The 26,609-nt window shown below is 48.3% G+C and overlaps 1 protein-coding gene across 7 annotated transcripts in view; it reads left to right on the top strand.

Annotated features, from left to right (window-relative positions):
* The window catches only part of RALGAPA2 (Ral GTPase activating protein catalytic subunit alpha 2), a 1,855,355-nt gene that overhangs the window by 1,650,602 nt on the left and 178,144 nt on the right, over nucleotides 1-26,609 (top strand). The window lies entirely within an intron of this gene.

Consider the following 26,609-nt stretch of genomic DNA (forward strand, 5'->3'; position numbering starts at 1 on the left):
CTTAACTATAACATAATTTTAACCTTTGTTTTTTTCAGTAAAAAAATATATATGTATGTATGTTACATGGCAAATAGAGTGCTGAGTTTGTGTTGGTAACGTGTTTCCTCGACCTCCCTGGAATACTGAAGATATCTTTCTTTACATTGATTTAAAAAATTTAGAAATTCTCTGAAAATGAACCAAAGGTTAAAGGGACGTTATAGTTGGGTGAAAATGTCAGTTAAAACATACCACTTTAAACAAACAAAACCTCAAATAACTATAACTTGCGTCATAGGTACATATAACTCGCACCCCCACCATGCACAGTGTTGTCATCAATTATGTCATTTTAGAACATGTTATATTTGATATAATATGGAAGGTAATTAGCAGTGCATGGCGACGGAGCGAGTTATAGTTATATATCCCTACCCTTCCCCATATGTTTTTTTTTCTCTAATTTTACAGGGCAGGGGACTGAGTCCTAAAATGGCTCTGCCACATCTTTGTTGATGTGGTGGTAGCCAATCTGATCTAATATTTTGATCTGTTGGATCCTCCACAGGTTAATATATACATACATTTAAACCTTCACTTTTCATCAACTACGGAGCAGATTTACACCAAATCCCAAAAAAGCATGATTTCTAGTCCACGATCTAGCTTTCTGCCAACTTTGGTGATGTCACTGACCAGGTCATAAGTGATATAATACATAAGGTCATAAGCATAACTGTAAGTCATAGTCAGCTCAGGTAATTAAAGCTGCCGAATTTCCCTGGTTTTGTACGAGTAAATTGTGAGCTTAACTATGACGTCTCTGTAACCTTTGTTTTTTCAAAGAATTTCTAAGGTTTTATTTATTTTATTTCCCAACTATAACATCAATGCAACCTTTTTTTTTTTTGTGTAAAATTCTACGTTTTTCATTATTATTCTATTTCATAACTGTAACATCCCTTTAACTATTACTTTGTTTGGTGAATTTCCTAATTTTTACACAATTTCCTAAGTAAAACGTCCCTGTAACCTTTGGTGTTTCGTTGAATTTCAATTTTTTTTTTCAAATGTGAAGTAATATCTAATTACCATGCAATAATCCAAACGCCGCCACGCACGGACTTTGGTCGTGTGTTGCGGGGGGTTGCCCGCAGCATCTGGCCTGCGGGCAGGCCCTGCCCCCAACCCCTCACATGCAGCCAACCCCACATCGATGGCTATGTGTAGCGGAGATGGACCGCAAGGCCTGGCCGCATCCTCCCAAGAGCAGCGATCCCGAGAGGAGGGCACGCAGCCCCCCTCCCTGGGACAATTTTGGCCCTGGGAATCCCGCTCCACAGGATTCTGCACATTTTGTGGGGGAGGGGGCACATGTCCCCCTCCCTGGGCTTTCATTTCCCAGCTTCCGTCATGGCTACCGTTCACTAAACAGCGGGTGCTTCCAGCATGCGAGGATGGACTCGCTAGAACACCCTTACACCAAGAAATGCTGGGCACTCCTGGCTGATTAAAGAATATATCTGAAATAAACACGTTAGTTAGATACCTCACCTTAGAATATCCCCAGGCGTCAGGCTGGATCCGGAAAGATTTTTCGTCAGCAATACCCCTTGCGCGTCGCTAGGCATCGTCTGCAGCTCCGCGTCAGTCGTCGGCGTCGTGCGCCGGAATTACGTCGTCGGAGTACTTAGACGTCGCCCTGTCGCGCTGACGTCAGTTCTTCTTTTTTCCGCGCCAGACAGCGCCGATCCGGGAAGAGCTTACCCCTTAGTCACTTTTTGACTAAACTTTTTTGACTCTTTTTGGTCTTCTGTCGACTCGACTCTGGAACCGGTAGGATGCCTGGTTTTAAGGCCTGTGACTCCTGTCATCGACTGATGTCGGTGACGGACCACCATCGCCGGTGCCTCTACTGCCTGGGGCCCGACCACGATGCGGAGTCGTGCCTCGACTGTCAGGCCTTGACCTCGAAGGCTAGGCGGGAGCGGTCCCGTAAGCTTCTCGAGCTTCTGCACTCGGCTCCACGCCGTTCACGGTCCCGGTCCAGGAGGAGATCCAAGGACCGGTCGCGGAGCCGCAGTCACCATCATCGCTCGTCGGGCTCGAAGTCTTCGGGTAAGTCGAAGCGCTCGAAGAAGTCCAAGAAGCGACACCACTCTTCGGACTCCCCTCGACGGTCGTACGACTCGGTCGAGGGTCAGGGTGGTCCCACCCCGTGGCTCCGTCAGAGCCACGTCCGTCTCCATACCCGCCGGTCCCTGGGACTGACGCGACTACGATCGAGATCAGCGCCTTCCTCTCGGCCATGAGGGGCCCGGCTTCACCGTCGACGCCTGCCGGCACGCCTTCGGGCCCCGCAGGCTCGACTGGGCGACCTCGCGAGCCGGCGGCCATGTCCCGACGCCGCAGGTCCCCGAGGGATCCAGGCCTGGATCTCTGCCGGCGCCGGTCGACCTCACGACGCCTCCTCCGCCGGCGCCGACACCGGTTCCACCCCCGGCACCGTCCCCGGATGACGCCGTTCCCCGGTTTAGCCCCGGTCCGGGCCCTATGCCGGGGCGGCGCTGCTCGATGCCGCATCCGATGCCAATGCATGAGCATTTCATCTACAGCCCAGCTCCGGTTATTCCTCCTGTTTATCAGGAATCGGATGACGGGGGCGACTGGGAGGGGTCTGAGGACCCTATGGCCAGATAGGCCGAACTTTCACAGGACTGGGCAGATGAACTGGGGGATGCCAGTGGTCTGGACACCTCCCCGGACGCTGGTTTCATCTCCTCCGACTGTGGCCTCGGAGGAAGGTGCAGCTTTTTCAGTGGTGCTGCGCAAGGCGGCCGATGCCCTTGGGCTGGAGTTTCCTGCTGTGGCCGTGAGGACTAACGTCCTCACAGAAGTGCTTCAACCGCCAGCATGCTCCACAGAGCCTCTGCTGCAGTTCAATGAGGCACTCATAGACATTCTGCAGGGCACCTGGTCCAAGCCCTCCACAGTACCTCCTGTGGATCGGAACGTGGCCCGGCGCCACCGCCCTGCTCCGGGCGACCCCAGTTTTCTGTCCCAACACCCCACTCCCAAGAGTCTGGTTATCCAGGCCTCGACTTCCCAATCCTCCTTCCCGTCCGCTCCTCCGGATCGGGAATCCAAGAGGCTGGAACAGTTCGGCAAGATGCTGTTCTCTTCCCTGAGTTTGGGTCTGCGGTCCTTGAATACCGCTTGCCTCTTTGACCGTTATTCCCACCCTCTGTGGGATACGGTGGAGGACGTGCTGCCCCTGTATCCGGAGGAGGCCCGGTCACGGCTCACCCAGGCACTTGCTGATGGACGAGATGCAGCACGGCATGCCATACGGTGTGGACTAGACACCACGGACTCGCTGGGGCGGGCAATTTCAACCACGGTGGTGCTTCGTCGCCGCGCCTGGCTATGGTCCACGTCTTTCTCAGGGGATGTCCAGAGTACCCTCATGGATATGCCCTTTGATGGCACTCGCCTTTTTGGCAAGAAGGTGGATAGTGCGCTGTCTCGTTTCAAGGACTCCCAGGCTACGGCCAAGTCCTTGGGTCTCTCGGCCCCGCAGCCGCAAACTTCCGCCTTTCGTGGCCAAGGAAGGGGCGCCTCCTCACGTCCGCCTAGCCACCGGCCGCAGAACCAACCTGCACGCGGACGTGGATTCCGTCGAGGCGGTACTGAAGGACAACGTGCCGGTCAGTCCACATCCACCCCACCAGCATCTGCCTCAAAGCCCTCCTAGTCCGAGCTTTCAGGCCCATTCCATGCCAGTGGGCGGCAGAGTTCGCCATCACCTGCTCCACTGGCGTTCCATCACGTCGGACAGGTGGGTGCTGCAAATCGTCCAAAGGGGCTACTCCCTCCCCTTCGAGACGACCCCTCCAGCCATGCCACCACAGTACCACCGCATGTCGGGGGATCACTTGAATCTTCTCTGGGAGGACGTTACGGCCCTCTTGGCCAAATAGGCCGTCAAGCGCGTTCCTGGTCCAGAAGTAGGTCGTGGTTACTATTCCCACTACTTTCTGGTTCCCAAGAAGGGCAAAGGGGGCCTACGCCCTATCTTGGACCTCAGGAGTGTCAACGCCTTCCTCTGGAAGGAGCGGTTCAAGATGCTCACCTTAGCTCAGGTTCTGGCTGCCCTAGACCCTGGAGACTGGATGGTAGCGTTGGACTTGCAGGACGTTTATTTTCACATTCCCGTCCTGCCGGCCCACCGGCGTTACCTGCGGTTCATGGTGGGTCAGGAGCATTTTCAGTTCACCGTGCTCCCCTTCGGCCTCACCAGTGCCCCTCGGGTGTTCACGAAAGTTATGGCGGTGGTCGCAGCTCATCTGCGCAGATCGGGGGTTCCAGTCTTCCCCTATCTCGACGACTGGCTGTTGAAGGCAGGCTCGCCCCAGGTAGTCGTCTCCCACCTCCAGACTACGGCCGACCTCCTGCATTTGCTGGGGTTCTCCATAAATGTGCCGAAGTCACACCTGAGACCCTCCCAGAAGCTCCTCTTCATCGGAGCGCTTCTAGATTCGGTGCAGTTCCGGGCCTATCCTCCGGAGCAGCGGGTCCGGGATATTCAGGCTCTGATTCCCATCTTTCGGACTCTATCCTGGGTTTCGGTCAGGTTGGTGCTGCGGCTTCTGGGGCTGATGGCCTCCTGTATCCTGTTGGTGCATTATGCCCGGTGGCGAATGCGGGCTCTCCAGTGGGACCTGAAGTTTCAGTGGGCCCAGCATCGTGGCACCCTGTCTGACCATGTCTTGATCTCGGAGGGCACTGCGAAGCAGTTGCAGTGGTGGCTCACGAACCGCGATTGGGTCAGCGGCAGATCCCTCTCCCTACCCCAACCGGAGCACGTAGTAGTGACGGATGCGTCCCTACTGGGATGGGGGGGCCACATGGGGGAGGCGGAGATCAGAGGACTCTGGTCTCCGGCAGAGACTCTGCTCCATATCAACCTTTTGGAGCTGAGACCGAACCGACTTGCACTGAAGGCATTCCTTCCCGTTGTCCGGGGAAGTGTGGTGCAGGTGTTCTCGGACAACACCACCGCCATGTGGTATTGCAACAAACAGGGCGGGGTGGGGTCGTGGACCCTTTGTCAGGAGGCTCTGGGCCTCTGGACATGGCTGGAACACCAGGGCATCACCCTGGTGGTTCAACATCTGGCGGGCTCTCTGAACGCCAGAGTAGACGAACTCAGCCGCCGGTGCATGATGGATCACGAATAGCGTCTAAACTCGGACGTGGCGCAAGGCCTCTTTCGGCAGTAGGGAGAGCCTTGGTTAGATCTATTCGCCACTGAAGAGAACGCGCAATGTCCGCAGTTCTACGCGTTGGAGTTTCCAAGGCGGCATTTGCTTGGGGACGCCTTTCGTCATGAGTGGAGTTGCGGTCTGTTGTACGCCTTTCCGCCTATACCACTTTTGCCCAGAGTGCTGAAGAAGATCAGGCGCGACCGGGCCCAAGTCATCTTAGTGGCTCCGGATTGGGCATGAAGGTACTGGTATCCCGAGCTACTCAGTATGTCAATCGATCCTCCGACACGACTGCCTCTTCGGGAGGACCTTCTGTCGCAACAGCAGGGGACGGTTCTCCACCCGAACCTGTCCAGTCTCCACCTCCATGCGTGGAGATTGAGCGGCGACAGTTGATGCCATTTGACTTGCCTCCTGAAGTCTGTGACGTTATTCTGGCAGCCAGGCGTCCCTCCACTAAAACGGTATACGCCTGCAGGTGGAACAAATTTGTGGCATGGTCCACAGCAAAGGCGGTGGATCCCCTTTCCGCCCCTCTTTCTGAGGTTCTCCTCTTTCTTCTCTCTCTAGCCCAGCAGGACTCTGCTCTGGGCACCTTGAAAGGTTATCTATCAGCTATCTCTGCTTTCTCACGACTTCCTGATCAGCCTTCTCTCTTCAAATCCCCTGTTGTTTCTCGTCTCCTTAAGGGCATTCCTCACATGTTTCCTCCTGTCCCCTCCGTAATGCCTCAGTGGGATTTGAATTTAGTCTTGACCTTTCTGATGTGCGCTCCCTTTGAGCCTCTTCAAAATTGTCCCATTCGTCTTCTGACTCTTAAGACTGCTTTCCTGGTAGCTATCACCTCGGCTAGACGGGTGAGTGAGCTCCAGTCATTATCGTCTAAGCCTGCTTTTCTTTCTGTTCATCCGGACAATGTTGTCCTCCTGACTCGTCCTTCCTTTCTTCCAAAAGTGGTAACTCCCTTTCACATCGGGCAATCTGTCACCTTGCCCACCTTCTTTCCGCCTCCTTCGAAAGAGGAAGAGAGGCTCCACCGTCTGGACCCAAAACGGGCGCTGTCCTTTTATTTGGACCGCTCCAAACAGTTCCGGGTGGACGACCAGCTTTTTGTTGGATACGTGGGTGCTAAGAAGGGAAGGGCACTACACAAGCCAGACCATCTCACGGTGGGTCGTATTGTGTATAAAGGCTTGTTACTACTTCTCTAAAAAGGACCCTCCTGTAGGGCTGAGAGCCCATTCCACCCGGGCCACAGCGGCTACTACTGCCCTGGGACGGGGAGTCCCTTTGCAGGACATCTGTCAGGCAGCAACGTGGGCCTCGCTGCACACGTTTGCCAAGCATTATTGCCTGGACAGCCAAGTCAGGAGAGATGGCTTCTTTGGCCGTTCTGTTCTCCAGGACTTTCTAGTGTGATCTTGGTTCGCAGACCCACCACCGGGGTTGGTATTGCTGGGGAATCTATTCTAAGGTGAGGAATCTAACTAATTTGTTTCTTTCCGATGAACAAGTTACTTACCTTCGGTAACGATGTATCTGTAAGAAACATTAGTTAGTTAGATTCCTCACCGACCCACCCATCCTCCCCGTTCTGTGAACCGACATCTAGGGTTAAGGCTATCCTTTCTACGGCCCTAAATTTTTTGGCACCAGTGTCGGTCTCTTGCATGGCTCTGCATTCCTGGCGCGGAAAGCTATGTACAAGAACTGACGTCAGCGCGCGAGGGCGGCATCTAAGTACTCCGACGACGTCATTCCGGCGCACGACGCCAACGACAGACGCGGAGCCGCAGACGACGCTTAGCGACGCGCAAGGGGTATTGCTGACGAAACATCTTTCCGAATCTAGCCTGACGCCTGGGGATATTCTAAGGTGGGGAATCTAACTAACTAATGTTTCTTACAGATACATTGTTACCGAAGGTAAGTAACTTGTTCAATTATTGTAAATACACAGTTTTGGTGTGCAGAAGAAGCCGTTCTTGTAGGCTGTGCCCATGAGGTCTGTGGGTGTTGGTGCAAGCAACACACAAGTGAAACGTGTATTTTTGTGTCGAGCAGATGAGACTACAATATCTAGCAGATTGATATTATGAGGCAACATGCTTTTTAGCTTCTATACTGTGAGATGGGCTAATGCGTAGGCGAATAGCAAAGACCCTCCGAATTCAATTTCCTGGGTTCTGGTTTTAACATACTGCTTTGTAACATTTGGTGCTCCTCACCCTAATGTCAGGTTTGTCAACTATTTTATTGTTGTAGGGTACTTCTTGGTGTATTTTTCATGTTTTTTAATTGCCACTGTACAAGCAGTATACACTGTAAACTTAAAATCTCTACTTACTCCAGTATTGGAACTTTCATAGATTCCCATAGCTTGTATCATTCCCCGTCGTCGGAATGTGAGTCTCGGTACATAAAATAACATAGCAGTATGTACAAAAGAGAAAGAAAAAAGGCCTAGGCCTCATTCCCTTTTGTAGCATATCCACCTCTTTTTGTAAAAGAGGCCAAAATAGAGCAACAGCCAATCAAATTATCCTCACCCCACAGAACCCTCCTGAGAGAACCTCAGAGCCTCTTCAACTCTAGTTGACTGCTTTTTTCTACATTTTTCTTCAGAATTGTTTGGTGTTTCATTCAGGAATGTCTGACAAGGAGAAGAAAGCCCTTTTCAAGCCTTGTTCCTCCTGTGGCAAGAAGAGGCTGTATGTGGAGGACAGGCATAAGGACTGCATTTATTGCCTGTACCCAGATCATAAGGCAGCGGACTGCAAGATCTGCTGCACCTTCTCTACGAAGACCCTCCGGGACCGTGAGGGTCGCCTTCTCACTTGGCTCCAGAAGGTAAAGTCAAGGAAGGGAACTCTGTCAAGTGACAGTAAGGACTCATCATCTGGCACCTCATCTCGAAGGTCAGTGAAAAGGGGTAGGGCTTCCCCTTCACCATCCTCTGAACGTCCTATTAAGGCCTCAAAAAAGACCCCCGTGAGTTGCAGCAGTGGTGGAATCTGCACAGACTTTTAAGAAGCCCTCTTCTCTATCTTCTGAAAAGTCAGAAAAAGATTCCAGATCGTCGACGACGCTGCCGAAGACTCCGTCGACGAAGACTTCTAAATCTCCGGTGAAGAAAGTTACAAATCAATGTCAGCGTCGACGGGAGCATCGACGACAGTTACGACGATGACAAAGGTGTCGACGACGGTGACGGCGATGACGGTGTCGTCCACGAGAGCAGTGCCGACGATGACGGCAGGAGTGTCGACGATCTCATCGACGGCAGTGTCGACGACGCCCATCTCTTCGTCGACGATTCAACCGTTGACGGTGCATCTTCCGTTGACGACCTCTTCGACGATTGTTTCTCTTTCAACCCCATCGCCGACGGTACCGTCGACGACATCTTTGTCGACGGAGAGGATTACAATATCCTTAAAGAGAATAACACCTGATATGATGTCACCAAGGAGGGTTACCCCCTTGCCTCTCGCACTGTTGCTCGAAGAAGAAGAGGACTCTGACGGGGATGATCAGTATTCCTGTGGCTATGCCCATAGTCCCTCACAATTGTTGGTCAAATGTCAGGACACTGATTCGGAGGGCGACTACACTCCTGGGTACTCATTCGAACAATCCTATTCTCGTCAGGGCAGCGCAGGCCAGGAGATGGTTACAGTCCCTTCTTCTCTCCTGGCAGATCTCTAGGGCATGTTGCAGGATTATAGGAAGAGGTTTTCGCAAGCTCCTCCTCCTCAATCTTCGACTTTCTCTGCAGTTCATTCTGTGCCTACGTCATCGGCTTCTGCAGTGTTTTCTCTGGGAGAACCATCCCAGATGGTTTTCCAGCCGCAGATATCCAGCCCAGGTTTACCTCCAGTGATCCAGGATGTTCATGATGAGTCCTCGGACGAGGATCAGGACAATGGCAACAGGTCTAACCAGTGTGTTGAGTGGGAGGATTATGTGATCCCGGATCCAGCTTCACCTCCTCCGGATCCAGTGGATTCTCCCCCGGCGGACATTGGGGGTTTTCACAAGCTGATGGAAAGAGCCTCCAGTAGATTCAAACTTCCTATGCCTTCAGTTCAGACGGAATGCTTCCTTTATGATTTTAAGGAGCCCTACAGGAAAGTGGTCCGCTCCATTCCCATTGTCAGCCATGTCTGGGACGAGGGTTTGAAGGCAATGAAGAACCCGGCTACTGTTGTTCCAGTTTTGCCACGCCTAGAGAAGAAATACAAGGCGCCTGAGTATAGTCTGGCGTCCTTGATAGGTCAACCGAAGCTGGATTTGGTTATATCCCAGGCGGCGCAAAGAAAGTCACGCAATCCTTCTGCACCTCTGATGACTCCTCCCGATAAAGAAGGCAGGCGCCTTGATAATGCGGGGAAAAGGTTTTCCTCTATGGCGAGTCTTTTGGTACGGGCAGCGAATGCGTTGGCGATCCTTGGAAGGTACGATCACCAAATGTGGTGCGACCTTTCACTATATTTGCACCAGCTCCCACAGGGGTCCAAGGCGGAGGCCAAGAAGATTCTACAGGTGGGAGAGTCTACATGGGCGAAGGTGATCGACTGCGCCATGGATATCGCCACCACAGCTTTCCGTTCACTGGCAGGTGCAGCTGTTCTCCGTCGCCAGGGCTGGCTCCGGGCGACATGGTTCCGACCGGAAGTTCAGAACAAAATCCTGGACCTCCCGTTTGATGGTGAGGCATTATTTGGGAAACATATCGACGATGCCCTCCAGGATATTAAAAAAGATACGCAGACGGCAAGATGTCTAGGCAATATTCAATATCGGAAGGTTCCTTTCCTTGGGACCAGGGGGAAGAGTACAACATCCTACAGAGGCTCGTACCAACAACAACGGTATTCTTCTTATGGTTCGACGTCTCAGTCGTATCGCCCACCGTACCAACAACGACCAGGCCAGACCTAGTCTTTCTCTAGATCCAACACTAGAGGAAAACAGAATCGCCAGGGACGTGACACCTCCAAGAGACAATAACGGCATTCTGGCTCTGCCTACTGTACCCACCTCCCCGTTAACACCTGTGGGAGGCAGGGTGCCTCAATACCTCCACAACTGGAAATGGATAACATCGGACTGTTTGGTGCTCAACATCATTCGAGATAGCCATACGCTGGAGTTTCTTCATATGCCAACTTCCAAGCCCCCTGTCGCTATGCCTTCGAAACATCTGCGTCTCTCACGGCTCGAAGTCCATCAGATGCTCCTCAAGGGAGCAGTGGAGCTGGTTCCCCTGTCTCAGAGGGGTGACGGTTTCTACTCCAGGTTTTTCCTGGTCAAGAAGACGCTGGAGAAGTGGCGCCCCATTTTTTTTTTTAACAACACTTTTTATTGATCAAGAAGGCAAGGGCTGCTGGCCCCTGTAAACCCAGGGGATCTGCCACATAGTAAATAGCAACAACTCTTGACATTTTTGCCATATAGAGGAACAATGGAGAGCTATTCATACATCATCTATCAAGAAAAAACCCCTCCCCATCCACCCCCCAACACCCACCCCCCTCCCCCGGACCACACCACCACCAGAACCATCTTTATACAATTAGAGCTCAGCACCACGCTTGACATTCAAATAGGCCCCACGTCTCCATCCGCAGGAACCGGTGCAAGGAAAATGCCCCTATAATCAGCCCACCGCTTCCAGATCTTGAAGTGTTTCCGAGGACACCCACGCGCCCTAAAGATCGGCAACTCCAGGCCCATACTGAAATCTAAACCTCGTTTCCAAACATTGAGAGAGGGAGCCGCCGGGGCCTTCCACGCCCGAGCCAGATCCCGCTTGGCTGTCGTTAGGCCCAGAAGCAGCAGGTGACGCTTATAAATATTACTCCCAATATCAGCCATAACATGGAGCAATACCAGCCTGGGGTCTACAGGGAGATCCCAGCCCAACATTTCTGACAAGCACCCTAACACTCTTCCCCCAAAACCGGTGCACCGTAGGGCAGTGCCAGACCGTGTGTACCAAAGACCCCCACCTCCCGCCCACACCTAAGGCAGTCCGGGGAGGCGATAAGACCCGCTGTCGCGTGTAATAAGTCCTGTGCAGATACCGAAATTGGACGAGACGCAGGCGGATCGCTATACTAGCCTCACGGGGGGAGGCAAGTGCCTCCCTCCAATCCGCCTCGTCCAATGGCCCAACGTCCGTCTCCCACCGCTCACGCAGACCCTGCAGGGACGGAGCACTATGAATCACCAGAGACCGATATATTTTGGAAACTTTCTTCTCTTGGAGAGCCCCCATGAACACCTGAGCCTCAAGGGGACTGAATTCAGGGATGGATTGAAGACCCTCCAGTCTGGGGGCGAGGGCATGGCGCAGTTGGAGGTATCTAAAGAACTGCGTCCGTGGCATTTGATACTCATGCTGTAAGACCTCAAAGGATTTCATCACACTGCCCTGAACCACTGATCCCAATGTGGAGATACCAATCCTGTCCCAGTCCCTAAAACCAGAGAGGGTAGCCAATTGAGGGAGCAGCCCGTTCTGCCACAACGGAGTTTCCTTGGTAAGCCTACCCCACCAGCCAACATGACATAGAGCCCGGCGCCACACCCGAAACACCACTTGGGTGACCGGTGGCAATGCTTCCCGCAGCGCAGTCGCGTAAAGCAGGGTATGTACCGTATGTGGGTCCATAAGTCGCCTCTCCACCGCATATGCCGGGTCCCCCCTATCTCCATACCACCATTCGTTTAGGACCAATAAATGGGAGGCGTAATAATAGGATAAGATATCGGAGGGGGCCAGTCCCCCGTCGTACACTGACAAAAAGCAGACCCTCAGCGACACCCTGGCCAGACCCCCCTCCCACAAAAATTGACTCAGCACCGCATTAACCGTCCGAAACCAACGGAGAGGGATCTCATAAGGGTGGTTTTGGAGCTGGTAAAGAAGTCGAGGTAGCGCCACCATCTTAAAGATGGCAGAGCGGCCACAGATAGTGAGAGGCATACGTGCCCAGAGCTTAACATCCCGACATACTTTCTCCCATACCGGCACCACGTTGCGTTCCCAGGCGATCGTCGGTCAGAAAGACCCCCAGATATTGCAGCCCCCCGGCCGCAACCCGCAGTGACACCGTCCACTCACCCTGTACGTCCCGGCCGCCCAGCACCCAAAGGGTGGATTTCCTCGGGTTCATGTATAGCCCGGACGTCTCCCCAAAGACCTGCATCATGCGGAGCAGCCGCGGCCCTGTTCTATCGAGATCCGACAGGAAGAACAACACGTCGTCAGCATATAGGGCAATACGGTCCGAGAGGCCATGTTCCCACTCAAACCCTGTGTATTGCGCATCCATACGGACCCAAGAGGCCAGTGGTTCCATGGCCAAGGCAAATAGGTAAGGCGACAGGGGGCAGCCCTGCCGCGTCCCCCGATGCACCGGGAATCTTGCCGAGGTCGCCCCTGCCACCCGAACCGAGGCCGTGAGATCGGTATACAGAAGTGTTAAATAGGACAAGAAGCGGGGCCCCAGGTTCAGCCGTTGCAGCAAGGCAAAGAGATAGCGCCAACTAAGAGAGTCAAAAGCTCTATCCATGTCGGCCAAAAGGAGAGATGCCCGAGCCTCACGCCGCTGGACCGCATCAATCGCCACATGTGCACGCCGGATGTTGTGACGCGTTGCCCTATGAGGCATAAACCCGGCCTGGTCTGGGTGGACCAGGGTATTAATATAAGGCAACAGTCGGTTGGCCAGAGCCTTGGCCAGAATCTTCGCCTCCATATTCAGAAGGGAAATCGGTCGATAAGAGGCATGTTGTTCAGGAGGGCGACCCGGCTTGTGGAATAAGACAATCTCTGCATGTCGCCAGTCGGCCGGCAAAACCAACCGCTCACAAGCATCTTCCACCACCGCATTATAGTGGGGCCCCAGTTGCAGAAAGTATTTCCTGAAGAACTCACTCGGGAACCCATTTGGGCCCGGGGCCTTCCCGACGGACAAGCTCCCCAACGCCGTCCCCAGCTCATCCACCGTTAGCGGTCTGTCCAAGTCTACACGCGCCTCATCCGAGAGGCCTCTAGGAGGAAGATCATCGAGGAACCGATTCACCAGCCCCCCGGGTATGGTCTCCTGCGGTTCGTACAGCTCCGCATAGTATGCTGCAAAGCTGTCCGCTATGGCGCCAGGGTCTGTCAGCACGCGGCCCTCTCTATCTGTAATCCCCGGGAGGGTCTGTGCCTGACGCTGACCCTGACACAGCCTATACAGCATTATCCCCGATTTGTCCCCCCACTGATAAACCCGGCTTCGCGTAGCTAACCATGCCTGCCTCGCCTCGTCCAGCAAGAGCGAGGCATGGGTTTGCTGGGCATATTGCAACTGACGCCGCAGAGCCCCACCTGACTCCCCCTGGCTTCTACTCTCAAGCTCCCTAATCTCGCCCTTAGCCTGGACCAATCCCGCGTCGCGCGCTCGGCGGGCCGCAGCACAATATGAGAGGTCAACTCCCCGCAGCGTTGGTTTCCATGCTTCCCATAAGATATCAACTCCCGACACCGAGCCCACATTCCGGGCCCAGTAAGAATCCAAAGCCTCCGTCATACGGGCACAGTAGTCTTCTTGCTGAAGATGCCAGCCCGAGAGGCGCCAACGAAATTGCCCACTTACCCCCCCCGAGCCGCATACGAAGCGAGACAGGGAAATGATCCGACAAACCACGGGGGAGGATATCTGCCTCCACCCCCCGTGCCACCGCAGCCCCTGATAGGAAGATGTAGTCTAACCGAGAGAATGATCCATGCACGGCAGAGAGGTAAGTATACGCCCGTGTATCCCCATTAAGCCGCCGCCATGCATCCACCCAATTAAGACCGTCGGCCAGCGCCTGTAGCTTGGTCGGCCGATCAGCGCATCGCGTATCACTCCCCGAACAGCGATCCCGCGACGCCACCATTACATCGTTCCAATCGCCGCCTACTATACCTGCTGCCAACGGCATCTCCGCCCATACACTCATGATCTTTTCAGCCAGGGTCCATGAAAAAGGGGGTGGGGCATAAACGCTTCCGAAGATCACTACTTCCGCCCCAATCTTTCCTTGAACAAAAATATACCGCCCGTGCGTATCCGCCTATGAGCGCGTGTGTGAATATCGGACCCGGTTGTGAATGAGGATGGCCACACCTCGGGAACCCCTAGTGAACCCAGAATGAAAGACCTGCATGTACCCGTATCTTTGGAGGCAGGGAACCCTAGTACCCAGGAGATGTGTTTGTGGCGCCCCATTTTAGATCTCAGGGAGCTAAACACCTATCTCATCAGTCAATCCTTTCGGATGGTCTACCTCCAGGATATCTTGCGTCTCCTCAACCCGGGAGATTTCATGGCCACTCTCGATCTCGAGGATGCATATTTTCACATACCCATTCATCCAGCCCACAGGAGGTTTCTACAATTCACAGTAGCTAAGAGCCACTTCCAATTCAAAGTTTTACCTTTTGGACTTCGCTCTGCCCCGAGGATCTTCACCAAGGTGCTGGCACCGGTGGCAGCTTTCCTCAGGAAACAGCATTTTCAAATCTTTCCATACCTGGACGACTGGTTGCTGAAGGTTCCGTCCAGGCGGATAGCGGAGGAAACAGTCGGGCGTGTACGACTCTGTTCAGCAATCTGGGTCTGACTTTCAACAGGGAGAAGTCGTCTCTCTGTCCGTCCAAGAGAGCACGGTTCCTAGGGGCTATCTTGGACACGTCTCTCAACAAGGCTTCTCCATCCTTCGAAAGGCAAGAAAAACTAAGGTCCTTGGCTCATTTGTTGAGAAAAAGAAAGTGTCTTTCAGTACTCTGTTACAAATCCCTTCTAGGAGTGATCTCTTCATGCATCCCTCTGATGCCCCACTGCAGATTGCGGAAACGATCTCTTCAGGAGCAACTAGACATGCAATGGCAACAAGTTCACTGCTCTTTCGACGACAGGGTGGGTATTATTGCGGCAATGAAAGAAACCACCTTGTGGTGGACACAGGAGGAGAATTTATCCCAAGGTCTATCCTTTGTAAGCGATCCAGCGCCTCAAGTTGTCACAACAGATGCCTCGCTGGAAGGCTGGGGTGCGGTGCTTCAAGACTTACATGTAAGCGGGCATTGGTTGCCCCGGCACTACCTTCTTCACATCAACCTCCTGGAGCTCAGGGCGATTCGTCTGGCTCTACAAGCATTTCTTCAACGTTTGCAGGGTTCGGCGGTTCTTGTCCGCACGGACAACACCACGGCCATGCACTACATCAACAAGGAAGGGGGTACCAGATCTCTTCCATTGTCGCAGGAGGCCCAAAATGTGAATGAGGCCTAGGCCTTTTTTCTTTCTCTTTTGTACCTACTGCTATGCTATTTTATGTACCGAGACTCCCATTCCAACGACGGGGAATGATACAAGCTATGGGAATCTATGAAAGTTACCAATACCAGAGAACCAAAGTTACAGGTAAGTAACTTGTTTTCTTTTTTCCGTAGTAAACTATTAATGAAGAAAACATTTTTGCAGGAGGGGTACCTTTTTCTAAATTGTGAGTACTTTTTGAGACAACAATGGTTGTAGTTTACTGATGCCCAATATTCGATTTAGTTTTATTGATTCATTTACTGTGTATTGAAGCCTGGACCAGGCCAGTTAAATGTCAAAAAGCTAGGCACAGGTTATTCTTAGACCAATATGCCCAGACGTGGGTCCTGTGCTCTACATGCCACTGGAGTCAAGCTATCTTAGCTGATGAGGGGTGAAACCCCGAAACCGGTCCTAGGATGCTTGTTTCCAGTCCAGGGAGGACCTGGCCTGGCATTTCGGGCTGGACTGTTCCCATTGGGCGCAGGGTCAAGATTGATTTGCATATGGCTGGGTTCACACTGGAATAGCATGGTGAGCAAAAAAAAGCGATGGATTTGGGCCCAGATCTCTGTACTGGGGTGAATGTATGACATTGTTCTGCATTCTGTCCATCAATTGTTCTTTTATGTATAGATTTCCAAGGCATGCTTATAAAATATTGTATATTTTTAAGATCAAAATAAATATTAGGGACGTTATCTATGAATGCAACTTTGGAACTTGACTATTAAGTAAAGTACCAAACGCAACAAGAGGATGGACGGAGTGCTAAAACTTTTCAACCACTCAACCCCAGTCAAGAGATCTGGGTTTAATCCGTCGTTCTTTTGCTCTCTACGCCAACCCAATTTGGACTCAGCCATATGCAAATCAGTCTTGACCCTGCTCCTCATGGGAACAGTCCAGCCTGAACTGCCAGGCCCTCCCTGGACTGGAAACAAGCATCCTGAGACCGGTTTTGGGATATCAGCCAGGCAAGCTTGAATCCAGTGGCACAGCGAGCAAAGGACCCACATCTCGGCATACCATTGGCCACTTAGGGCAAACATAGGAAACACAACAAGATATTGGACGGAATGCTGAAACTTTTCAACCACTCACTCCCAGTTGTGTTTGCTATATTAAGGGAAGTACTTCATGAAGGGATATGAATGTTCCCATTCTCCATACAACTTGCAGTGAAATAGCTGTGTTTGGTACATTGTGCTTTAAAAAAACTGAAATAAATTAGAAATGGTGAATCAGTGGCCGTTTTGCAACATATCCTAATATTTGCTGGATTTATATTGTATTAACTGTATAGCAATGGCAAATGTCGCTTTAGGGAGCGTTGTCTAGAATTAAACACATACTTGTGTGTAAAAGTAGCACAAATACTCCTGTAAAATGGGGAGTTGATCTGTACAGCCATACAGCAGAGCTTCAAGCACAAGAATAAAATCAATGGTCACCCGGCCTCAATACCGAGCAGCAGTTATTGTTTGTAAATGCATCCGTTTGGTGTTGCTGCTGTTTAAACCACAAAGGTAGTTTTAGTTTGTAAAGCCTGGTAAATAGAAAACTAATACCACAAGCTGTTGGTTAATTGCTGGGGTGGAAGGTTAACTCCAAATCTAGTGCTTTAGCAATTGGCAGTCTGTTGTAGGGACTGGGAAGCATATCATTCGTGGTGAAAAAAAAATCCTTTAGTGCACCTAAGAACGTTAATGAAAAACAGAAAATATCACACTGCGGCCTTGCATTCTCTTTCAGTCCCTGAAATGTCGAATTGACCATGTGTTTTGACAAATAAATGTATCAGTGTTGATGTTGGCAGTCATTGCATTCTGAATCCAAACACCTAATGTGACCTCGGCCTTCCTTGACCTTTAAACATCTGCTGTTTGTTCCTCAGTTCTAACCAGCTGCCGTTCAGTCATATTAATATGTCAAGATATGTAATTGTATCTCGGTGCGCGATAGGGTTTTTTTTTCTGCACAGTATTGTGTCATAGCAGAAACCCCCCAGAATTCTTCTCCTTAAACAGTACATTGGTGTTTATTGGACCGTAGCTCATTTGTATTGCACTCATTGTATTAAATGTCGCATGAGGCCATAAATCTGAAATTAAGATATTTGAATGTGTTTTATGTGTAATTCAGCATTCCCTACACCACATGATAATAATCATGATATTTTTTTCAGTACTTTGCGTTCTTTATCGTAATTTTTAGGTGATACCCTTGTTTTGTTTTCAGACAGATAAACATTCGAAATAAGTTCATTGCATGGGTGACAAAAATTATTGCATATGAAGCTGAAATTGTACACACGATTCATACAGCAGATCATATGGCTACTAGTTTGGGAAAAAAATTGGTACATAAAATGTAAATCGCCCAGTCTTACGTGAGGGGCAAAATCGATGATTAAAATCCATTATATCTAGAATTTCAGAAAAATGCAAATAGTTTGTGCATATCCTGCAAGGTACTAATGAATGCAAACATTAAACACAATTCTTGAAGAGTGAGTCATCTGATCTTACAGTTCAGGCATGGTCTTAGTTTCTTTTTCATGATTCTTCAACGCTCTTAAAGTGCGTGTGTATTGTGCAAATCTAATCTTACTGGTAGAGCTTCGTCTTGTGGTTACTTTTTTTGTTATTCCTCGTCTCTCCTAAAGTGCCTGCGCTTTGTGCAAATAATCCTTGCCATTTATGGTTTATAACGTGTAGTTCAACTCTTTCAACTCTTTATGAACGATGAACTTCTATTGCCGCTTTGTTGCTAGTTTTTGCTCGTAATCCTAAGGGTGCAAGAGAGTTTGAGTATAAAAAAAACCTAGTCATTGGCTCCAGTCCCATGAGTCACCGAGTTGATTCTTCGGCAAATTTAGGAATTTTGCTCCTTGACATTCTAGAGGAATTGAAGCTCCGCTTAACCAAGAGGTGACCGCTTGCCTGCTGGTGCGGGTATGAAGTTTTGAAAACAATAATTGAAGTATCTTCTTTCTTTGTCCCAAGACTGGTGCAAAAGGTGTGGGTGATTGACTCTGCTTTATATCCACATAGACAACATCTATGGTGTGGAGGGCTGCCCATCCGTGTCAAGGTGAGATCTTTTGTACCCATGTACTCAAAACAGTATAACATGAACTGATGTTTTAATGCTAACAAAAAATTTGCTGTGAGGTACAGTTGGGACCACAAACTACAGTACGTGTTAACTACTGTCCAGGTGTGTCGTCTCTTTACAAATATTTTCTTAATCTACAGCTGAGACAAGAGCTTTGTTGAGGAATTTGTTGTAAAGAAGACTGTTCTTCCATGGTACTTGCCCATACTTCATTAATGCCTAGCTCGTGTTTTGTAAGACCCAAGTAATCCCCCCTGGATTTTTTTTTGTTTTTTCTTCATCTGTGCCTCTATTTCTTGCCAACATACGTTATTCAGAGAGCCACTTTCTGAGGCACAAAGTCTCCAACACAATTTAACAAAAGCACTCAAGCTGTGCAGCTTTTAATATTTTTTAAGCCAAATTTGAACCTCACCTGGGCCGGGAAGTTGATTTTGGCAAGCCTAAAACCTGCTTTGTATGCATTTAATTGTAGTAGATTCAGAGTGGCCGTGTCCTTACCATGCATGATCTCCAAGCTATATCCTACAGTTGGGATTCGTTTGGCTACCATTTTTGTTAGCAGATATTTAAGCGAAGGACAGATGAGTTTCTCCGCTTTCGCCTGTGGAATGGCCATGTGCTGTTTAAATGTCAGTTGGTGCTCCATGTTGATGTCCAGATACCTATATGAGGATACAGTCTTAACTTGTTTGCACTTTATAGACCACATGAACTATTTATATTTTGAGTCGATGAGATGGATCACTTTTTTTTATTCATCTCCTGGGCTTGCTGCTTTATGTAACCTTCTAATTTGTCGATTGATCTCTGAAGTCCAATGGACGTTTGGCTCAGAATGACGATATGATCAGCATATTGCAGACTTGCAATGTTCTCTGTCGCCAGTTTTGGTAAATGACTTTCCACTTGTGTCAGGTAGCTGTCTAAATCGGCAAGCTATAGATTGAATAGGCTTGGGGCTACAACACACCCCTGCTTCAGACCATTCATTATGTGGGTTTTTGTCATTACTTGGTGCCGTTTCCGACTTTAACCTGGGTCCAGATGTCACAATGCAGTGCTGTTATGGCATTTAGCAAATTCACCATCCTGCCAATTTTTCCCAAAGGCGGCCGTGGGGGACTCTGTTGAATGCGTATTTGAGGTCAATGAAGCATGTAAACAACAAAGATTTTTTGCTGGATTGTCTTTTCCGATAATATGGTTGGAACTGAAAGATTTGTTGTTGTCCCCGTGCTTGGTCTAAAACTGGTTGGCATTTTAGGAATTCGATTTTTTTATTAACCCAGGCTTGAAGATCTTGAAGAAAACACAAGGCATACAGTTTGGATTCCATATCAATTCACACTATTAGCCTGTAACTAAGCTGTGATGAATGACTGCCATTCTGGTAGATCGGTCAGATATGTTCCCTTTTCATGATGGTGGTATTTTATTCAATTGGAAAATTTGGTTAAAGAGAGGTGTAAAATAACAAGCCCAGAATGTAACATCTTTCTTGAATATTGCATTTGGTAGTCTGTTTGGACCAGGTGCTACCTCTTCCTTCAGTTTTTTTAGGATCTTCTGTAGACCCATGGAATCTGGTAAGGCCACTGTGTTCTCTGGCTGGGTTGTGGGTGGGCGTTGTATTTCAGGAATACCTGCCTGATTGCAGTGGGTTGCTGTACTTTATTTTATTACCATCCGATCCCACCAGTCTCAAGTGATGTTGTCTCCGACATTGAGTTAATACGGCAGATGTGCGTTGACGGTTTGTTTGCTGGTAAGTAGTACATTTCACAGATGTGAGATACTCGAACCTCCTCTGAGATTCCTGCATTTTGATTTAGAGTTTGTCCCGAACCTAGTATATTTCTTGTTTACAACATGCTTTAGAATATTACAAATTATTTTGGTGATTTGTAAAAATTATCTTCTTTGTCGACCTAATCCAATCGCTTTATTTGCTCCTGCAGTTCAGCCATGCACCTATCCTAAAATCGACTACTTGCTTAGTAATTCTAGTTTCTATGGCAGCAAAAAACCAAAGATGTGCCTTTTGTATCCAGCTCAATCAGTAGATGAAACGTGGAGCAGGAGTACAACTGTGGGGGAATTTTACAAGTACCCTTTATGAATATTTGTGAACAAAGAAACTGTAGCATTAGTGCATCTTAATGCTTTCAGTGGACCAGCGCTACTCGGCCTTTATTATTCAGGAAGCCACTTAGGCAAGGAGTCGAGCCATGCGTACCCATGTTCAGATGTGCTTTGTAATGCTTGCTAAAAAATGTGACGGCTATCTATATGAACGATAAATGTATTTGTAATTGAATGAACAGGATCCCTTGTAATGGCCACCTTTACAGATCAACTGTTAACAAAGGCTAACCAATCAAACAATTATTATGTTTCATTTTTTTTAAAAGGTAGTCATGTAAAATAAAAGGTATAACGTTCTATGGCACATTGTACTCTGATGACAACGGGTGGGAATTTCTCGAAAGTGCAAATAAATGAATGCCACTGATAAGTGTGCAGTGTATTGCCAGCTTTGTGAGGGATCTTTCAACTGCCCCCACCTCCCCAAATAGGGTCTCTAAAGTGGATGGGGTGTACCAGTGAAAGGTGTTCTTTACATCTATGCAGATGTAGGTTGTTGAAGGCAAATTGACAAACAAATTTTGTTAGAAAGGGGAGGGGGCTGAAATATAGTGTTGATTATTTTTATAACCATAGTTTTCTCAATAATCCCAGGATTTTGTATGGTTATCTCGTGCCTAATAAGGAAAATATTCCAGCATGTTGTCATCCGGGTAGAAAAATTATTGCCCCGTTGACTGCTCAATTTATTACTAGATTCTGTTGGTTGTCGACTGATAGAGTTAAGTGGTGAATTATTTCACATATATGGCTTCATGGACCATGTAGCTGGGAGCCATTTATTCTTTGAACCTTCTAATTGAAACAAAAAGAGGCTTCTACTGAATGGCAGTGGGTGTATATTTCATCAAAATAAGTTAGTGGGATCTTGCTAGTAGAAGGGTGCCGTTCCTGTGTGCAAGTTGATCAGTTACTGAATGCTCAGGTCTGGCTGGGTGAAATGGATGGGGCATTTTGGGGCGTAATGCAGAGCTGGAATTTCATTAAGTGGTTACCACGTATATGAAGTAATGTTGGTGCCACTTCAGTAAAAAAAATAATAATAATAATTTTGCTGAATCACCAGTGTCAACCATAATCTGCATTATCGAACCAACAAATTACCATTAGTCACAAGTTGTCTTGGCAGCTATAAGCTCTTGTTCCACTGTTAGTAACATGAAGACTTTGAAACCAAGATGTGTAATTGTTTGTGTTTGTTATCACAATACGGTATCCTATATTTTTGGGGTAAAAATCATTACATATCGACTGTGTTCTTTGAGTTATGAGCTGTGCCAGATTATTCGTTGGCAAACATTCAAACCAAGAAAGAATCCGCAGTACAAGATACAAATTGTAAGAACGTATTTGTTTTCTTTGCACAGACTTTGCAGAAAATTAATTTGACCTTTAGCTTTGGTTGGCATACACTGTCCAGTTTTTTGCATGAAATATTTAGTACGACTATTGTATAAATAGATGTATACACTTTAAATACAAGAATACAGACGAGGCTTCGCATTAAATGTAGCTTACAGTTGCTGGTGCTTCGAAGTGTGGTTTTTCAACTTTTGAAGTTATTTGAAAGGAAAAATGTTGTATTGAGATTATTGTTGAATGCAGAGGGAAGGGATGGGAGGAGCTGCAGAATAACCGTTTTTGAAGAATTTCTTTGAGCCCACTCAGTGAATGAATACCTTTGAATAGTCGGAGCAGCTGCACTGGAGTTCTTCAAATGAGTCTTTTCAGCGACTCTGTTCCATTAACTCCATTGAGAAATCTATCTGTTGGGGCAGGTTTACACAGATAGTGTGCCTGAGGGACAGATGCTCTTTGAAAGCACTGGGCATTTCTGACAGTATTTCTAAAGAGACACGGGCACGTGTAGCTAAAAGCAATTAATAACGTTATTCTGTAGAGTCTGAGACCATTTTTACAGCTGAAAAATTGATTTGCTAAACGGTATGATATATAGATGTGTAATATAGTGTAATCGTTGTTCCCAGAAAATAGGACTGTGAATAAGGACAAAGGAGAGAGAGTCGGTTCTGAATATAAGGAACGTTTAAGATGTTTAATATTCTTTCGTTTTTGCACAGTGTTTCGTGTGATGAATCTTAATGGGAACATCCTTAGGCTATGCGCTACGTTGTAGATATTCAAAAGAAATCTATTCGAAAAATAGCACAAAAAAATCGTTCTAAATCCGGCAAGTTAGAAAATAAAGTCCAATTTGTTTTTATTATATATAATTTCTTGCTTAAGGTTGCGATCAAAAATATGTTTTCTCCTTAGTTTTAGATGAGCATGTGGATCATCGCCTCCGAAAAATAGTGCGTCAGAAGTGCCATTCACTTTCCAGTTGGCGTGCTGTTCGGGCGTACTTAGCATTTTCAACGCCCTTTTACAATATGTCCTCTTTCCTCTGTGTCATTTCAGTTTCTTTTTATTTTGCCGTTTGTCTTGAAGGCTGTTGTTCTCCTGGGCTGGTGCATTGTCGTCGGTCCCTCTTGGAACTTGTAGTGTATAGGATCCTCTCCGCGTGCTTGTAAACAGCAGCTCTTTGTATTGATTCATGGAGGGATCTGCAGCTTGTCTTGCCGTGGTCCTCCCGGGAGCCGTGAAGTTCTGCACCGCTCGGGAGGGGCGGGGGCGTTGCGTTCTGTGTGAGACGTACAGGCCGTTTCATTAAACAGCGGGATATTATTAAGCATGGCGTAAAAGGCCTTTCTGCCGCCGTGCAGGCATCAGCCGGGGCTCAGAGCGCGCGCGCGCGGAGTTGGGAGGTGACGGCCGGCCCGGAGAGGTCCTCGGGCTCAGGTGGCCATCGTCCCCGAGTTTAGTGGAGGCCTTTCAGCGATTCGTCACGCCGCCGGTAGCCCCTGCTGCGCCAGCACGTGCCGGCTTAGTGTCAGAGGGCCCTGTGTGCCAGACGGCCACTCAGGCCTCGCGCCCTGCTGGTCGGCGGGAGCTGAGCCCTGGCAACAGCCGCGCGCGGCCCTGAATGTGCCTGCCTGGTAATGAGGCGCGAATGGCATCCGTCAGAGCCCGCAGCGCGGGCCGACGTGTGCCTCCTCTTTCGGCATCTTTGGCAGCCCCATTTAACCGGAGTCATCTTAAGTTCAGGTTAAATGAGGGGGGATGGCTGCAAAAACACTCTGCCCACTGCTTATGGTGCCAGAAATATCGCTTGTATCGAACTAGACAAGTAGGCATTATTCTCTTTAGCCTCTCCTGCCCCCTGGTCCCCAACAAAGTGAGCTTTGTGGGTGGGTTGCCACCTTTCAAGAGAGAAAAACTTGCCATTTGTTAACAGTCTGCAAAGGCCTGGACATTCATTATACTAAATATAACTTTAAACAAAATCGCACTTATACGTTTGTAACATGAAGTTTCTTGCTTTGTTTACTTTAATTATTAGTTAGAGACCGTCAACACAGCACTAGAACACATTTAAAAAGTACTTTTTATGATTATTTGCTGTTTAAAGTGTGTACAGCTAAAGGCTAAAAATACCAGCTTTAGATGATTTTGTTTATTTTTGTATTCGAATTTCGAAAGGGCATCAAAATACTAGTGCTGCTGGTAGAAACCCATCAAGTAGCAATCCTAGGTGTGGGCCATTTATTTGTCTGTTTTAGATGATTACTTTAAATCTCCTTGAATTCACTAGCCAATTAATGTGTTCTACGCTCTACAAGCTCACTGATATATTCTAAATCCTGAGTTTGTGCTTCTCTAGATCAAGCACTTTTAAAAACTGCCTACCAGTATGGATAACGTGAATCCTACTCCTTGTAGCCCCCTTTGTCTTATCTAAAATTTTCTATACAGTGATATATATGATTCATTGTGTCTGTGTGTGTGTTGTTAAGTGCTCCAATACCCTGCACTGGTATGAGGGTGCTATAAAACAAATGAAACACATGTTAGAGAGGGGCTATGGAGAGATGAGGGTTCCTGTTGGAATGTGATAGTGAGGGAATCATTGAAGAGGCACAACAAAGATTGTTGAATCCTGGTGCACTGTAGGGTCATAATTTACTACGCTTTAAAGCTAATACAACTGAATACATAATGGAATATGTTTTGTAAAATGTGGCATTTTGCCCAAATTTTCATGGTGGGAGAACTTTCCAAACCTTCCTTGAAGTGGTCAGTCTCGCTTGCTGCATGCTCTATGCACCTTAAGGAGTTTGGTCTGACAAAAATACAGGGCTGCTTAGGGTTCCCTCCAGATCTATACGAAAATTGGCATGGTTGACTGTAGCTGATTATGCAAAGTGATTGCTAAATTTGATACAACTCCATCCAAATACTTTTTGAATGGGAAAAAAAAACTCGCTCACTCCCGAGGCACTCTTTAATCAGTGTATCCATGTAAGTTATGCCAAATATCTTACCTGCCTGCTTCGTAACCCCCCCCCCCCCCCCCCCCACACACACACACACACACAGCTCCCCACCCGCCAGGAAACTACTTAAACCCGGGGGAAAATCCTATGTTTTTGTTGGTTAGTTTACAGACTGAGAACGTACCATAACATAGCTCACTTTTTGTGCCGGTATTACATATTGTATTCTTAAAACCTTGAGTAAAATTAATTCACGGACTTGGCATCTCTTATGTTTAAAATTTAATTTTTTCTTTGTTTTAAGGCCATCAGCATGCAGTGACTTTTCTGTGAAACAGTCGCCACACTACGCAAGTCTATCATTGGCTGTTAGGTGAACTAATTTAAATAGCAACTTCAAGTACAAATCCTATTTTTAGCTTGCACGAACATTCAATAAAAAAAAAAACTCTGAATGCATTGGGCAGCCGTAAGTCAGCATTTTAGATTTGTCACTAATAGAAATACGCTCTTTAAAACTCGGCTTTCATTGGGTGTCATTGAAGGTCCGCGGTTTTTCCTTCGTCAAACACGCAGACTTGCATTATAGAGATTGCCCTGCAAGACTTAAAAACAAAAGGAGTTCAAAATATCGGACTGATGGATTGATTGGCTAAACGGCTTGGACAAGGCAATTATTTGTCACGATGTCTACCTCCAGCATTAATTCGCATTGCCCCGTTGTTGAAGAGCTCGAGTCATCTCCGACCAGAAGCTTCGGACAAAGGGGCAAGGGTTTCTTTCGCTTGTCTGAAAGGCTGCTAGGCAGGGGACCCTATTAGGGTAGCTGGAAAGTTACTCCAGCCCGTTCCGCTTGTAAGTTTTATTGGGGACTGGTTTATTTTTTGGCAAGTTTGAAAGCCAAGATTTCCAGGTATGACAGTGCTCTTGTTCAAACGCTCAGCTCTTTTTTTGCATCAGATATTAAAACAGAGAATGCTTGCTGGCTGTAAATGCCCTCCTGCCAGCAATATGCTTCCCGCGCATTCTTGGCAGATGAACGCTCAGGTATATGATCTGTATGTCAACAGCTGAAGAGTATATCACAGCTTGAAGCAGTTGACAGTTTTCAAATGTCTTGCTACTCCAAGGTAACTGCTAAGCCATGGTTTTAGCATACTAGTGACCGGAGTATATCTTTTAATCTCAGCAGCAGTACACCAGCAGCTTTTATTCTTTTCCTGCACTGGAAGCGTTGTTCCAAAACATGGCATAGCTTACTCACGAGGTTTATTTGCAGCAGCTATCACTTCCTGATTGCGCTCCTCAGAACCGAAGCTCAGAATGTGTCACAAAAGCTGTTTTATTAAAAGCAAAATACATGTCTGCAATATCACCAGAATGATCCC

The sequence above is a fragment of the Triturus cristatus genome, chromosome 6, assembly GCF_964204655.1.
Source record: "Triturus cristatus chromosome 6, aTriCri1.1, whole genome shotgun sequence".
In the NCBI taxonomy this organism is placed as follows: domain Eukaryota; kingdom Metazoa; phylum Chordata; class Amphibia; order Caudata; family Salamandridae; genus Triturus; species Triturus cristatus.